This window comes from Scardinius erythrophthalmus (assembly GCF_964197995.2).
Source record: "Scardinius erythrophthalmus genome assembly, chromosome: 4".
Taxonomy (NCBI): domain Eukaryota; kingdom Metazoa; phylum Chordata; class Actinopteri; order Cypriniformes; family Leuciscidae; genus Scardinius; species Scardinius erythrophthalmus.
In genome coordinates, this window is record NC_138224.1 from 36,224,184 (window position 1) to 36,239,968 (window position 15,785).

Here is a 15,785-nt window from a genome sequence, read left to right on the forward strand (position 1 = left end):
TACAAACGAATGTACACAAAGCCCTGAACAAAATGGGCATTTACACAAGTAATAAAATGCAAAATAAATGAAATTTGTAGGACACCTTGAGTCTGTCATGTTTTCCCTTCCACATGTCTGTCATGGCAAATGTGTCCATATGGAATGCATGGCCTGGTGTTGTCAAATTGTGATCCCTCACTTTCAGGGACAGATATGCATTTATAACCTTTACAAACACTGCAAAATTAAACATTAATACAAAATATGAACATAGCAGATGAAAGGCTTATGTCACAGGTCGGGGTGGAGTGCCAGCGGGCCGCCCACCCCTCGCTTGCGTACCGCCCCTGAGGAGCTGACCGTGGCCACGAAGGGAAAGGCAGACACAGAATTCAAAATAAATATGCTCTTTATTAAATAATAAAAACAATCTTAAAAAGTCTCTTCTTCGGGCTCCGACACAGAGAGGAATAAACATAATTCACAGCTTCCGTGTTCTCTTCTTCAGCGTTCTCTTTTTCGTGTATCTCAGCACCTTCAGACAGAGAGAGGAATGAACATAATTCACAGCTTCCGCGTTCTCTTCTTCAGCGTTCTCTTTTTCGTGTATCTCAGCACCTTCAGACAGAGAGAGGAATGAACATAATTCACAGCTTCCGCGTTCTCTTCTTCAGCGTTCTCTTCTTCGCGTATCTCAGCACTTTCAGACAGAGAAGGGGGTTACGTATTTCACCAGCGTAGCTGTACACTCACAGGGCTCAGGCAGAGAAGAGGTTAATGGTATTTCACCAGCGTAGCTGTACACTCACAGGGCTCAGGCAGAGAAGAGGTTAATAGTATTTCACCAGCGTAGCTGTACACTCACAGGGCTCAGGCAGAGAAGAGGTTAATAGTATTTCACCAGCGTAGCTGTACACTCACAGGGCTCAGGCAGAGAAGAGGTTAATAGTATTTCACCAGCGTAGCTGTACACTCACAGGGCTCAGGCAGAGAAGAGGTTAATAGTATTTCACCAGCGTAGCTGTACACTCACAGGGCTCAGGCAGAGAAGAGGTTAATAGTATTTCACCAGCGCAGCTGTACACTCACAGGGCTCAGGCAGAGAGGAGGTTAATGGTATTTCACCAGCGTAGCTGTACACTCACAGGGCTCAGGCAGAGAAGAGGTTAATAGTATTTCACCAGCGCAGCTGTACACTCACAGGGCTCAGGCAGAGAGGAGGTTAATAGTATTTCACCAGCGCAGCTGTACACTCACAGGGCTCAGGCAGAGAGGAGGTTAATGGTATTTCACCAGCGCAGCTGTACACTCACAGGGCTCAGGCAGAGAGGAGGTTAATGGTATTTCACCAGCGTAGCTGTACACTCACAGGGCTCAGGCAGAGAGGAGGTTAACCCTCTGAGGTCTGAGCTGTTTTCTGGGCCCTGGAGGTGTTCTGACATGCTCTGACATTTGTGGTTATTTCTGTTACTTGTGACATTTTCATGGCTAAAGTCTAATTACACTGTATTCAGCACAAACTCTGCTACAATAATATATCAGCAGCATGTATGTAAAAGTTTGTAGTTTTGAGATAATGACATTTATGCGTGGTTTGTGAAAATACAAAAATAAATTCTCACTGAAATAAGGCCATGAAACCCATACTGATTATTTCTTCACAAGACTTTTGAAAATTGTATCACGTAGCCTAGAATATTTGCTCTAAAACTATGTGAGAATCACCCTGACTGCTCATTCAGAGAAGACAATATATTGATTTAAAAATTTTACGACGTGTTTTGTGTTAGAAAGCAATATGCGAAGGGGCGGATCACCTCATTAATATGAAAGCTTTCCACACCTGAGAAAGACAAAGAACCTCCCTAATGGCCCTATTAGGAGCTTATCAGGGCCCATCATTCTGACCAACCTTGCACAAAGAATGAGGAGATTTAAAAAAGAATGGCTTTTAAAATTGTTTGGATTTACTTACAACACAACATAATCCAAAGATACACAACAAAAAAGCACTTATTGAAAAAAGAGACCTTTGTGCCATTCCTAAAAACATTGTACATACCTTTCATTTTGGTGTTTGATTTTCACTTTACCATGTTCATGTACAGAGACATGTACTGTGAATGTTTAAGTCAGCAGGACTCAGTGGCACCTGGGCCCTGAAAAAAAAAAAAAAGAACATACTGATATCAAGAGAAAGGCCTGCACGATTTTGGGAATACATTTTAGATTTTTCTTGTTAAAATTGCTTTTTAAAATTCACAGAATACACACACACACTCACACAAATGTTTCCAACAATATATAATGAACACCAGGTTTGTTGTGCCTTGTAGGTATAGGCTATGCGCAGTGCTGCATAAAATAATAACAATATAGCAGCCTATATATATTTTCAAAAAGATTTCAGTAACAACTAAGCTAGAGAAAAATATATTGATTATCATGTTACTTCAAATGTTTCCATTCGTTATGATGATATGAAATGAGATAATAGTAAAAACATGAAGCCGTTTGGAGCGTTTTGCTTTTCCAAAATATGATACATTCAAACGCGATCACGATCAAAAATATGATACATTAAAACGCGATCGCGATCAAAAATATGATACATTAAAACGCGATTGCGATCAAATATAAAACATTATGGTTAGCCCTACCATATACATAGCCTATCTACGTTTGAGCAGATATCCACAAACACAGTAACAGTAAACACGGGTCTAAATATTATAATATTCACCATATATCTAGCAACAGTTCAACTGCAATGTGAAATTTATGCAACAATAGCAAACTAATATGTAAGAATTACTTACCTTATCTTTCTTGTCTTCAAATATCGTTCTTCTTCTTCTGATGTAAATCCAATGTAAGCTCAGGCACGTCTTTCAAACTCGACGAAAAGTGAAGTGAAGTGTTTTGTTGTTGAGGTAATGAGGGCGATCGCGTTCCATGTGGAGATTTGCATGTGAATATCTTTTGCGCGAGTGGGCGTGGCCGAATTAAAAATAATTAGGAAGCGTTTGAGAAGCTGGAAATCTTGTTGGTTTTATACAAATTACTTAAACAGAGAATATTTGTTTTCGTTTTGAATCCGATCATTTAAAAGTACACACTTAAATGTTTATAAAGGTGTATGGCTCATAAATGTGTGACAAGTATTCGCTGAGTTTTGTTTCAGTTTATAGACGTGCTCAAGAAAAAAAAGTTCACCGCGACGGAGAGGCAGAACGCACACACTGTTTATTTTCTTTATTTTACAAAAGCACAATGTTTTGATTTGATTGGAAGTGGACACATACAAAAGTAGAAATACCACAGATTCTTTTTTTATATTTATTTTTTCTGTATGACCATAAATGACAGAGAAATTTAAGTTTATAGTGCTACAATGTGGAGAAAATCCAGCAAAACGCGCCGGCGCGTTTGTCGACCTCAGAGGGTTAATGGTATTTCACCAGCGTAGCTGTACACTCACAGGGCTCAGGCAGAGAAGAGGTTAATAGACAGCTGTGACTGCGAGTGAACAGCAGAAACAATTCCCACACTCACATATCCACCACACACTGTAAGGTTTCACTCGTGCTCATTTCCACAATAGAAACTGCAATTCAACAAACTCATGGTGCAACCAAGGCTTACACCCGCAATCCAGCCGAAGTCTTCTCTGTCTCTCTCTTTTTCTCTCTTTCTCTCGCCGCCTCCCTCCGCATCCGCGGCCGCGGCCGCTCACGTGCTGCGTGCCTCACATCTCCTCTCTCCTCGTGCCCCCCTTCCTCACCGCCAACGTGTCCTTTTATGAGCCACCTTCCTGCTACATGTCCCAATCACCTGTTGACATTTTTCCCCGCACAGCTGCCAGCGATTACCCTCATTCGCTTTCGTTCGCGGCACTTTTCCGGCTTCCGTGTATCCCTGGAACTGGCCTTGTGTTACACCGGAAGTGATCCCCGCCACACAACTTCCCGACTTGTAGTTCCGGCCTTCGTCACCCCGTGACACTTATCTGTCAAAATCAATGAAATGTTTACCTCACTCTCCAACTCCCTTCCAGGGCCGATCTGTAGGTCTTTGTAAAATAATTTGTGTGGTCCCACTACGGAGAGCAGTACATTACTGTCGTTTCCAGACCAGGCACTTTTGATACCTAAATAGAGGACAACCCAAAACAGCATTGCACCTACCACCTCACCAATATATTAGAAATCAGACTAATATTGATCAATTATAAGATCTGACTTTACATCAACACTTACAGCCATGCACTGTGTCTCCGTTGACAACCGCTGTTGTCATTGTAGGGGTGTGGTACACAGGAGAAGAAAGTGGCATTTTCATTGAAAAGTTCAATGGAGACAGGGGAGAAGATCTAGGGGTGGAGGTGATGGTGGGGGCTGGTTTTCATGTGACTTGGTGATGGTGAGGTCTACAGGTGTGAGTGAAGGATATGACGTTTCTTGAAGTGCTCTTTTATGTTGTGGTTCTTGGGTGATTCTATGGGGTATCCTGGGTGTGTCTTTTTTAAATAGTTTGAAGTGGTCGGTGTTGATTTTGGGGAATATCTTGCCATTTTCATCCCTTAAATCTGCGCTTTTTTCTTGCAAATGGATAATTTCATACGGTCCCAACCAGCTGCGCTCAAGCTTGCCCCCTTTCCTCTGCTGGGTTTGTTTTTTCGTAGGACCTTCTGCCCTACAAAAAATGGTGCCTGATTTGCCACCTTCTGTCTCCTGTCCTGTTTTTTTTTGTAAATTTTTTTTACAATGTTTTCCATTTTCTCCTTCAGAGAAATAGCCTTTGATATGGTGTCCTCTGTTATCACAGATTCCACTGTGCTGTTGACCTTTTCAGAAACATTGAAGATTGAAGTTATTTCACTAACTTGTAACTGATACTACATGATATTGATATGGAACAATGCAAATTATCACATACCTCATACGTCTCGGGCACCTCAAAAGGATATCATGCCTCCATGCCGAACATTAAAAAGAATGGTGAGAACCTGGTTGTCAGCTGTGTCTTAGTTCTTAGACCGAACATTACCGCATCTAGGTACTCGTCCCATTTTTCTGGTCTTGTATCCACTAGTTTGCACAAGGCTCTGGAGTCATGACCAAAAGGAATTGAAAGTTATGAGTAAACAATTTTCAAAGACACTAATATTTCTCTGAATATTGCATTCTCACAAAGCAACCCGTTAATGAAGGTTCACCTCTGAATGGTTCCATTTAATTTTTCCACGAGCCCGTTTGTTTTTTTGGATGGTATGGGGCACAGAGGCTTCTCTCCACATTGAGGAAAGCACAGAGCTCTTCATTGATCTGTTTCCAAATCATACATTACATTAATCTACAAAAAAAAAAAAAAAATAATGTGTGAAACCATTAAATTCTCGTGCAGATTGAATGTAGTTCATTCAACAAACTACAAACCTGGTTTACAATCTCTGTGCCTTGGTCAGTTAGTATACCTGTAGAAACATTTTTATAATGCAGCGCAAGACAACTGCTGCAGATTTATTTGGAATTGCATATGCCTCGGACCATTTAGTATAATAGTCAACGAGGACACAAATGTACTAATTTCCCTGGTTGGTTTTGGTGACTTTCCCCACTAAATCCATGCCCAGCAGTTCCAGAGGCGTATCACCTTAAAATTAAAATAGCACAATAATACATTTACATTATGTGAACTCATGAAATACCAGTCTAAAAACCCATGCACATCTGTGGACAAGCTTACACATATTGGGATGTACTTGAGCTCCTGCTTGATAGACAGTCTGCTAAATTGGCACTGGGCACATTGCAAAACCTGATGTTCAGAAATAAGCACACGAGAAATGCATTCCAAAACACAGACCTGCAAACCTGTACGCATTTTGCGTAGCGGATACGCATTTTGACTTCAAAGTACGCTGGTACGATTCGTCACTCTAAACTACGCAAAAACCTGCACGCGCTGTCCTCAAATCAAGCAACAGCAAAAGAAGAAGAGTTCGACCAATCATAGAGCTGGGTTCAATCCCCAAATAGCAAGCGGGGATGATTGACAGATGCGTAAGGCCTATCATTAAAAAGAGACTGAAAATCGAAACCAAGCGAGGGCAGTACAGTAGTCATGGTACTTCTGACTCCTGAAGGTAAACGGCCTGGGGTCGATGTGGAAAGTTGATTGTTGAGTTAACTTAATCTTATGGATTCGATGATCACACAGATCGCATGGATTATCTTAAAATTAGGGCTGGGTATCGTTCAAAAAATTTCGATACCAATACCGATACCTTGATTTCGATACCGGTTCCTGAACGATACTTTTTTCGATACCAATTTTATGAAATCCATTTTAACAAGATTACATAACATATTACCTCAGAAAAACTTTGGTTTTATTTTTTCAGTTTGACTCATGCTCCTTAGCCAGTGCACAAAGGAACAAAAAAAAAGCACAAAGGAACAAAATATTCCTTATACATATACGTACATAAGGAACAAAATATTATTTTATAAAGAGCTCATGCTCACCAAAGCTGAATTTGTTTGATCAAAAATACAGTAAAACTTGTAATATTGTGGAATAGTATTACAATTTTAAATCTTATTTGAATATATTTCAAAATGTAATTTTTTCCTGTGTTGTAAAAGCTGAATTTTCAAAATCATTACTTCAGTGTCACATGATCCTTCAGAAATATGAAAACAGTTTTTGGAAACTATGATACATTTTTTCATGATTCTTTGATGAATAAAAATGTCAAAAGAACAGCATTTATTTGAAACAGAAATCTTTTGTAACATTACACATGTTTTAAGGTCATTTTTGATCACTTTAATGCATCCTTACTGAAAAAAATTCTGACCAACACATTTTTGAACGGCACTGTACATTCAGTAAATTGCAATATAAGCACTGTCAGAGTGATCAACAAGGTATCTCTTCATTTACCAGTCAAAGACGGAGCAACAGTCTGCTCTTATGTTTACTCCGTGCTCGGCCAAGGGCTTCATCATATCTGTCGCGGTACCGGTCTTTGCAGCAATTATTTTACCGCAAATACTGCATCGCGCGCTGTTGGCATCGAGCCTGGAGAAATGTAGCCACACTTTTGATCGACTTTCCCACATCTTTTTTAGGATATTATGAGTGTGTGTGCTCGCGTCTCATTGAGTATGTGCGCGAGTTTGTGTGTGTGTGCTCGCGTCTCATATGAGAATGTGCGTGGACAGTTTGTGTGCGCGCGCGCGTCTCATATGAGTAGGCTATGTGCGCAGAGAGTTCCGCGCGTCTCGTGTGTGTAGAGTTTGCGTGTATGTGCGTGAGCGACTTTAGGCGTATCGTTGTGCATTTCATATGTATTTGTTTGAGCACTGACGTTGACGAGTTAACCCCTTAGGTATCGAAATCTGAAACCGAAAAACAAGTAATTTTTCGATACTCGATAGTATCGAGGCAATTCGGTCGGTACCTAAAAAGTATCAAACTCGGTACCCAGCCCTACTTAAAATACTTATTCATGGTCACTCAGAAAAGAGGAAGACATCATTCAGTCATGCAAATAATAAAATGCTCAAGTAATGCTGAACTATAAATCTTGAAATTGCTATGGCTCAGTGATTATGAAAGTGCTGTGATTTGTGGATTAACATTAGCCTACTGATAAGCTTGAGTCTGGAGAAACAGGTGTTTATATATTCATTTATTCTCAGTGTTGAGAAACGTATGTGTTACGTTATTGTGTTAATTATAACTAAATATTACATATTACATATGTTACATATTTATTTTGTATGAAAACTAGCGCATTAGTTACTTGTGGATTAAAAAGTAGGCTACCGTTGTATCAAATGTGTTTAAAATGTGCAATGTTCAAATGCAAAGACAGCACGTCACAGATAGAAGCCCTTTTCCCAGTGGTATTTAGTATCATATTTGGATATTGGAAAATAAATTAATTAGCCTATCTTAATTGTACACAATGTTCCTATGTTTTTATATTTTTTTATATTTTTTTTTACTGTGTTCTAAGGGTTTATTAATTTTAGACTAGTTGACCAGCACACATTATATGCAATGCAATTATATAATGCATGTGAGTTGTCGTCCAAACTGCCCATACAATACCCCCCCCCACACACACACACACACACCGGTCGTCGGTACGCAAATTTTTTTTGCAAGATTGGCAGGCATGCAAAACATAATCCATTTGTATGTTTCACAGCAAAGTTAAAAGGGAATAATTTAGTATTTACCCATTTGTCAATGTCCACCCCCATTCCAGGCCAGTAGAACCTTGCTGAAATGGCAAGCTTTGTTTTTTTCTGTTCCACAGTGTGCTCCGTAGGGGCTGGCATGGAATTCTGTGAATATTTGGTTGGCCTCTTTTTGTCCAACAACCACTTTTTTCCTCAAACTCATACCATTTTTTGAGGAGATGTAGTAAAGTTGGCCATCCATTGAAATAGCTTTATTGTTAGTAAAATCTAAACAGTAACCTGCAAGGATGTTCTTAACCCTTTCACAGGTAAGTTTAAAATATTCTGACTGACCCCCCCAGCCTGAGTTTTTCAAGGCGACCGTTATTTAGAACGTGTCACTTTATGGTTTCCATGGTGCCGCTTCATTGCTTGTCACGTGACACACCGCAGCAACAACAGAGCTGAATGAATGATGATCTGCTTTTATGTAATTTTTCCTTTTTTATTCAAAATATTCACAAATTTGTTAGATATGTCATGAAATATCTGATATTCCGATTGTCAAATATATGCAAGTGGAAGTGTTTTGTTTAAACACCTTTATAACGATCGCGTTAGTTGAGATGTATGCGCAATGGGCGCGCCATGTTAGTTTGTGCGCTGACGCAGTTCAGAGAATGGGATCTGTTGGATTTACAACACGTGAATTCATCCACTTCTCCCGAAGTACATAAAAGTAAGTGGATGGTGAACTGGGAGAAGAATAGAGTAAACTTTAAAGCTACAGATGGTAACCAACCAGAATGCCTATTACCGCCGCGCCAGCCACCGCAGTAAATCTACCGAGGCAAAAATAAAACAGTCGCATTTAAAAGTCATTCGCGAAATGACCGCCAGGAGGTGCAAAGGGATATTGTGCAAAACAGCAGCAATTGCTGCATTTTTTTCAATTGCCGTAAGTGGGGTTAATGTCAATTAACAGATGAAATACTACAACTATGGTAAACAGAATAGAACATTTTATAAGGCCAGAAAAATAGAATAAATTAAAAATAGAGACGATTATAACCTTTAGGCTATTTCATATTGTGGACCGGTTTGTCCAGGAGGGCAACATGTTTATTAGCAATAGCTAGCTCCGTATTGTCCGACGTTTTGAGCCATTCCTACACACATTGCTTGATTTTTTTTCCCATCGGACTTCAGTAAAGGGCTGCGGACCTTTCCCACCATCTTTTCCAACATGAAGAATACACTTTACGGGTGTTAATCGAGCTTGATCGCCGCTATCAGATGAAGATGCGCTGCTTACGTCCTCCTCCATGTTTACATGTGCGTAGTGATATTGGCTTTCAGCTCTGACCTACTTACATTTTCAATGCTGATTGGTTGAAAATCTAGCTCAACAGTTTTATGTCTCAATTCGCAGTCAATATAGTGCGCCAATAAATTACAATTTCTCATTAACTGCAGGATAATGCGTGGAGAACTTTTAGCTTGGATACCTTTTATTAACGTTGAACATATTGAGCAAAAGAAAAAGTAGTGCCCCGTTTGTCGGAACGAAACTGAACGATACAGCTCACGTACAGCGGCCTATTCATTATCAACACTTTAATAGCCTATCGGTAATGTCTAGAAAAGCGATTTAAGTGTGAATGGAAAACTCTTTGTTTTGTTTTGCAAACTCAGATAGCCTGTGGGGGGTTTGGAGAAGGCAGTGGCTTTATCGTGGGGGTGCAGGACAGAGGTGTTAATGTTCCGTCTTTCATATGGAGAGTGTCTGTCACGGTTCATGAATCGGCTGTCTCATGCTGATGTGTCTGTGTGAATGTAATTGTGTGGGTGTGGTTACTCGTTGTGTCGATTAGTGTCACCAGCTGTCTTCAATCCCAATTCCCTTTATATGCCCAGTAATTTCCCTCTCATGTTGTCAGATCGTTGTGGTTGTTCCTCGGTGTGTGTCCTGTTCCTGTGCCTCGTCTGAGAAGTTCTTCGTCTGGATTTTCATCAGTTCTTCGTGTCGTCTGATGTCCCACGGTTCCTGGTTGTTTCACTCGAGCACGCTGTTCACCGCACCACCACCGGATCGCCATCTCGTCCCTGCTTCATCTCCACCTGAGTGTTTGTCCCCGACCTGTGTCTTCATCTGACCGCTTTCAAATAAACTGAGAATTATACTTGCATTTGCATCCTCCTGTTATTTTCCTCACAGAACGATCTGACCACATCATGGATGCAGCAAGCACGTCCCAGATCAACGATTTCATCGCCCACAGTATCTCACGTATGGACCAACAAGAGGAAAGCATCTCGGGCACAGGTCGTGCGGTGCAAGCACTCGTGAAGCAGGTGTCCGAGCTCACCCAACAGGTACAACTTCTACGGACTCCCACTGCGCCCCCCACGCCGCCCGTTCCCCCACCACCAGCGCCTGCTGCAGATGATCGCCCAGAGCCACGCCTACCCACACCTGAGGGTTATTCCGGCGAGCCGGAGTTTTGCAGAGCGTTCCTCACGAGATGTTCCATGCATTTCGCTCTACAGCCACGCACTTTCCAGAGTGAACAGGCGAAGGTGGCATTTGTATTGACCCTGCTGTCAGGAAGAGCAGCGCTTTGGGGAACGGCGGTGTGGGAGAACGGAGACAACTGCTGCACCTCGTTCCAGGCACTCTCCGAAGAAATGAAGAGGGTATTCGATCGTGCTGTGGCGGGTAAGGAGGCGGCCAGATTACTCGCCGAACTGAGACAGGGAGAAGGCTCGGTGGCGGACTTTTCCATCCGGTTCCGCACCCTGGCCGCAGAGTGCCGTTGGAACGAGGAGGCGCAGTGGGATATGTTCCTGCATGGGCTGGCTGACCGCGTTCAAAGAGAAATTTATGCTTTGGACTTACCCGAGACGCTAAATGGATTGGTGGAACTTGCTTTGAGAGTAGACGCTCGACTGAATCGTGTGACCAGATTGACGCGTACCAGCCATCCACAGCCCAGCACGGAGGATTTCCAACCCAGTGGCGCGAGCGCGGTCAGCCCCGCATTCGATCATGAGCCCATGCAGGTGGGGAGAGCTCGGCTTTCCCGGGAGGAGAGGGAAAGGCGGAGATCCCAAGGACTCTGTCTTTACTGTGGCCGGGCGGGCCATTTCATCCCCTTGCCCAAATTACCTTCAGCCAAGGAGACAGCGGTCACAGTCATAGATCACGTCTTTCGGTTACATGGCCTCCCGATGGACGTGGTCTCTGACAGAGGTTCCCAATTCGTGTCCAAATTTTGGCGAGAGTTTTGTAAGTTACTGGGGGCCACGGTCAGTCTGTCCTCGGGCTATCACCCCCAGAGCAATGGCCAGTCTGAGCGAGCCAATCAGGACCTCGAGAGAATGTTGCGATGTTTGGTTGCCAAGAATCCTTCGTCCTGGAGCCAACAGCTTTCTGTGGTGGAGTACGCCCACAATTCGTTGCCAGTGTCATCCACGGGCCTCTCGCCATTTGAGTGTAGTTTAGGTTACCAGCCACCAATTTTTCCTAGTCTGGAATCCGAAGTCGCGGTCCCCTCCGCTCACGCATTCGTCCAGAGGTGTCGCCGTACTTGGACTAGAGCCCGTGAGACTCTACTCCAAGCAGGGCGGCGCATGAAGGCCAAGGCCGACCGCCACCGGTCAAAGCCTCCCGTTTACGTCGTGGGTCAAAAAGTGTGGCTTTCTACCAAGAATATTCCGCTCCGCTCCGTGTCTAACAAGTTAGCTCCCAAATTCATTGGCCCGTTTCCTGTCACCAAAATTATTAGTCCGGTGACAGTCCGACTCAAACTTCCTCCTGCGTACAGGAGAATTCACTCCGCCTTCCATGTGTCTAAGATTAAGCCCGTGTTTTATTCTCACATTAATCCGCCTGCCCCGGTTCCCCCCCCGCCGCGACTCGTAGATGGGGAACCCACCTATTCGGTACATCGCATTCTGGACTCGAGACGGAGGGGATGCGGATTTCAGTACTTGGTGGACTGGGAGGGTTACGGTCCGGAGGAGAGAAGTTGGGTACCTGCTAGAGACATTCTGGATCACTCCCTTATCGATGATTACAATCGACAGGTAAGGTTGTCTGGGAACGCCAGGAGGCGTTCCTAGGGAGAGGGGTACTGTCACGGTTCATGAATCGGCTGTCTCATGCTGATGTGTCTGTGTGAATGTAATTGTGTGGGTGTGGTTACTCGTTGTGTCGATTAGTGTCACCAGCTGTCTTCAATCCCAGTTCCCTTTATATGCCCAGTAATTTCCCTCTCATGTTGTCAGATCGTTGTGGTTGTTCCTCGGTGTGTGTCCTGTTCCTGTGCCTCGTCTGAGAAGTTCTTCGTCTGGATTTTCGTCAGTTCTTTGTGTCGTCTGATGTCCCACGGTTCCTGGTTGTTTCACTCGAGCACGCTGTTCACCGCACCACCACCGGATCGCCATCTCGTCCCTGCTTCATCTCCACCTGAGTGTTTGTCCCCGACCTGTGTCTTCATCTGACCGCTTTCAAATAAACTGAGAATTTTACTTGCATTTGCATCCTCCTGTTATTTTCCTCACAGTGTCGGATAGCCGGCAAAGGCAAAATTATTTTAAGGATAAATCTCAAAATCTCCAGAAGTCCATATGTAGGCCCTATATCTTATTAAATTATAAATATTGTAGTTTTATTTATTGTATTTAAAGGTTTTCCACACACAATTTCAATTTAGCAGATCCAGAGCTCTTTAATTCGCGATCAACCTCGTTTAATTGTAAGGTGAATTCAGCAAGGCACGCTGTATCTTTGAAGCAACAAAGACTATTTGTTACAGTTTTTTCTTTCGTGATTTGTGTGGATGACACGCAGAGACATATACAGTATTATCAGCTGTATGGTGTGTTTTTACCCTGAAATGTTTAATTTCGAGAGACCTGGCGCGCGCAGTGAGGGAGACAAAAGAAACTTACTAAAAAATGATCCAGCGAGAGAGAGGCAAAGAAAAACGCCTGTTCTTAATTTATGTTGCTTTGAACTATTTTCGTTTTGTACCGTTTTAATTTTTTAACTTAGCTGCAATTTCTTTGAAAATAGAAATTTAAAATGTTGCAAGAATAAGATTCTGTGTTTCTTATTTTGCATCGCAAAGGGAATAAACTCTATCGATGCAACACTGTTTTAAATAAATAAACTGTCCCGACACTTTAATACTTTGATATGTGCGATGGGGTTTCAAACTTAATTAATTTTATTTTTATTTTACATTTTCATTGTTTATTTTTGCTTAGTGTTATTTTCATTGTTTATTAATTGAAAGCAATACTGTAGGCTATTGTAAGTATTTTTCTGATTTGTTCTATCTGTTTTGAAAAAATGTCTTATGTTGCTATGGCCGGGTATCACTGTCAGTCATCTCAATTTCGTGAATGATTCACAAAATAATAATAATAATAATTTAGTAGATTAAAGACGATCATCTTCATTTTCTGGTGGCTGACAGTCTTCCTTCATCATCGGCTCAACTGGAATGTAGCAAATTTATATTGTAATGTACAATTGATAATTAAACAAGATGCTTGCCTTTAATAAACAGATACATATTTAAGCATCAAGAACGGAAAAACATAAATACTGCTCGCTACACTGATTCGATCTCAGATCGCTTGAAGCTGCTTGAGGCTCATGTTGTTGCATTGACCACAGAGCTATCGTCTGAATACTCTTAACCCTCTGGAGTCTGAGCTGTTTTCTGGGCCCTGGAGGTGTTCTGACATGCTCTGACATTTGTGCTTTTTTTCAGTTATTTATAAACATGATAATGGCAAAGGTGTAAATTCACTCTATATAGCACAAACAGGGCTACCAAAATATCTGATCAACATGCATGTATATGTTTGAATTTTTAAGAGAATAATGTTTATGCGTGCTTATTGGAAAAAAAATAAAATGAAAGTTGCATAAATAAGGCCATAAAACTCATACTAAATATGTGGCAATAAGACTTTTGACTAATGGATGTGGTCGCCTATAGTTTTTTCTTCAAAATTATGTGAAAATAGTCTTGCTTTATCGTTCACATAAAACCATACATTGATTTAAATTGATGTAAAACAGGTTTTGCTTGGAAAGCCAATATGCGAGGGGGGCGTGAACGAGGAGTGGTTTTCACCTTAGATTACATTGTCCCACCCACTCTGCATAATTAGCCATTCATTCAGGTGTGAAACTGACTGAGCCACAATGCAAGGACAAAATATATATTTAGAAGAAGACTTATATTGACCATTTAAGATTTTGCTTACATCTATCTTGTAAATATGTTTTGCTATTTTATTAAAAAGGTTACAATTACAACAATAATTACAATTTCAACAATATTTCAAGTGTACTCTTTCTTTGTAAAAAAAAAAAAAGATTATAGGCCTACATTTTATCTATGTATTCATTACTTTGAATATAGCCAACATTGGAACGGCTAACATCTTAGTTGATGACTTTATTTTTGACAAAAATAGTAGGCTATTTTATATATAGAAATTGCTAAACAAAAGCTTATTTGACGAGGCAGTATATTCTACAGTAAAAACTGTACTCAAATCTACTAAACAAAATGTTGTCTTTTATATTTCGCCTGACTGTAACCTTGTTTTCATGAAATATAAGTGCATATTGTTAAGTTGTCGTTTAATACGTTGCTTATACAAATAGCCTACATTTTATTTCAACATATTTCAGTCGATTTTTACTCATCTCAGTCTAGCAATACAGTTTGCTAAAACAACATCATTCATTCACAAACTCAATATAAATTTAACTTCTGGCAAAGATGAAGTTGATGATAGGCTTTTGACTCGCGATCTTCGCAGTGAACGCACCAGAGAAATGCACATTTATTAGGCTACATATTTTGTTTTGGATGGTTTTGTTTAGAACCAGCTTTCTGTAAATATTAGGGCTGTTTTCGACTAAGGATTTTCATAGTCGAATCTGATTCGTTAGATTTTGCCGTTTTTTTTTTTAGATAGCAGCTAGATTTTTTCCATTTCAAACAAAAGAGCTAAAAAACACATATATATCACACATATATCATAACATTTCATAAACATGAGGAGCAATATGAGAGAGAAATTTGGTGATGGTTGTTTAGGTACATTAAACCACGTAAAGCTTTTTCACGCCCATGAGAACCACGTGGAGTCAACTCACAGCCGCTCCGCTGCCCTGCTGAAAATGTGAAGCAGAAACGCTTAATATCAGATAACGTCCATAATAATTGGACTCTGGGTTCGATTTTTTGACCATTTTCAGTGGTTATGAGGAGCAATATGAGAGGGAAATTTGGTAATCGTTGTTTAGGTACATTAAACAACGTAAAGCTTTTTAACACACATGAGAACCGTGTGGAGTCAACTCAGCCGCTCCGCAGCCCTGCTGAAAATGTGAAGCAGAAACGCTTAATATCAGATAACGTCCATAATAATTGGACTCTGGGTTCGATTTTTTTTTACCATTTTAAGTGGTTATGTGGAGCAACATGAGAGGGGAATTTGGTAATCATTGTTTAGGTACATTAAACCATGTAAAGCTTTTTAACGCACATGAGAACCGTGTAGAGT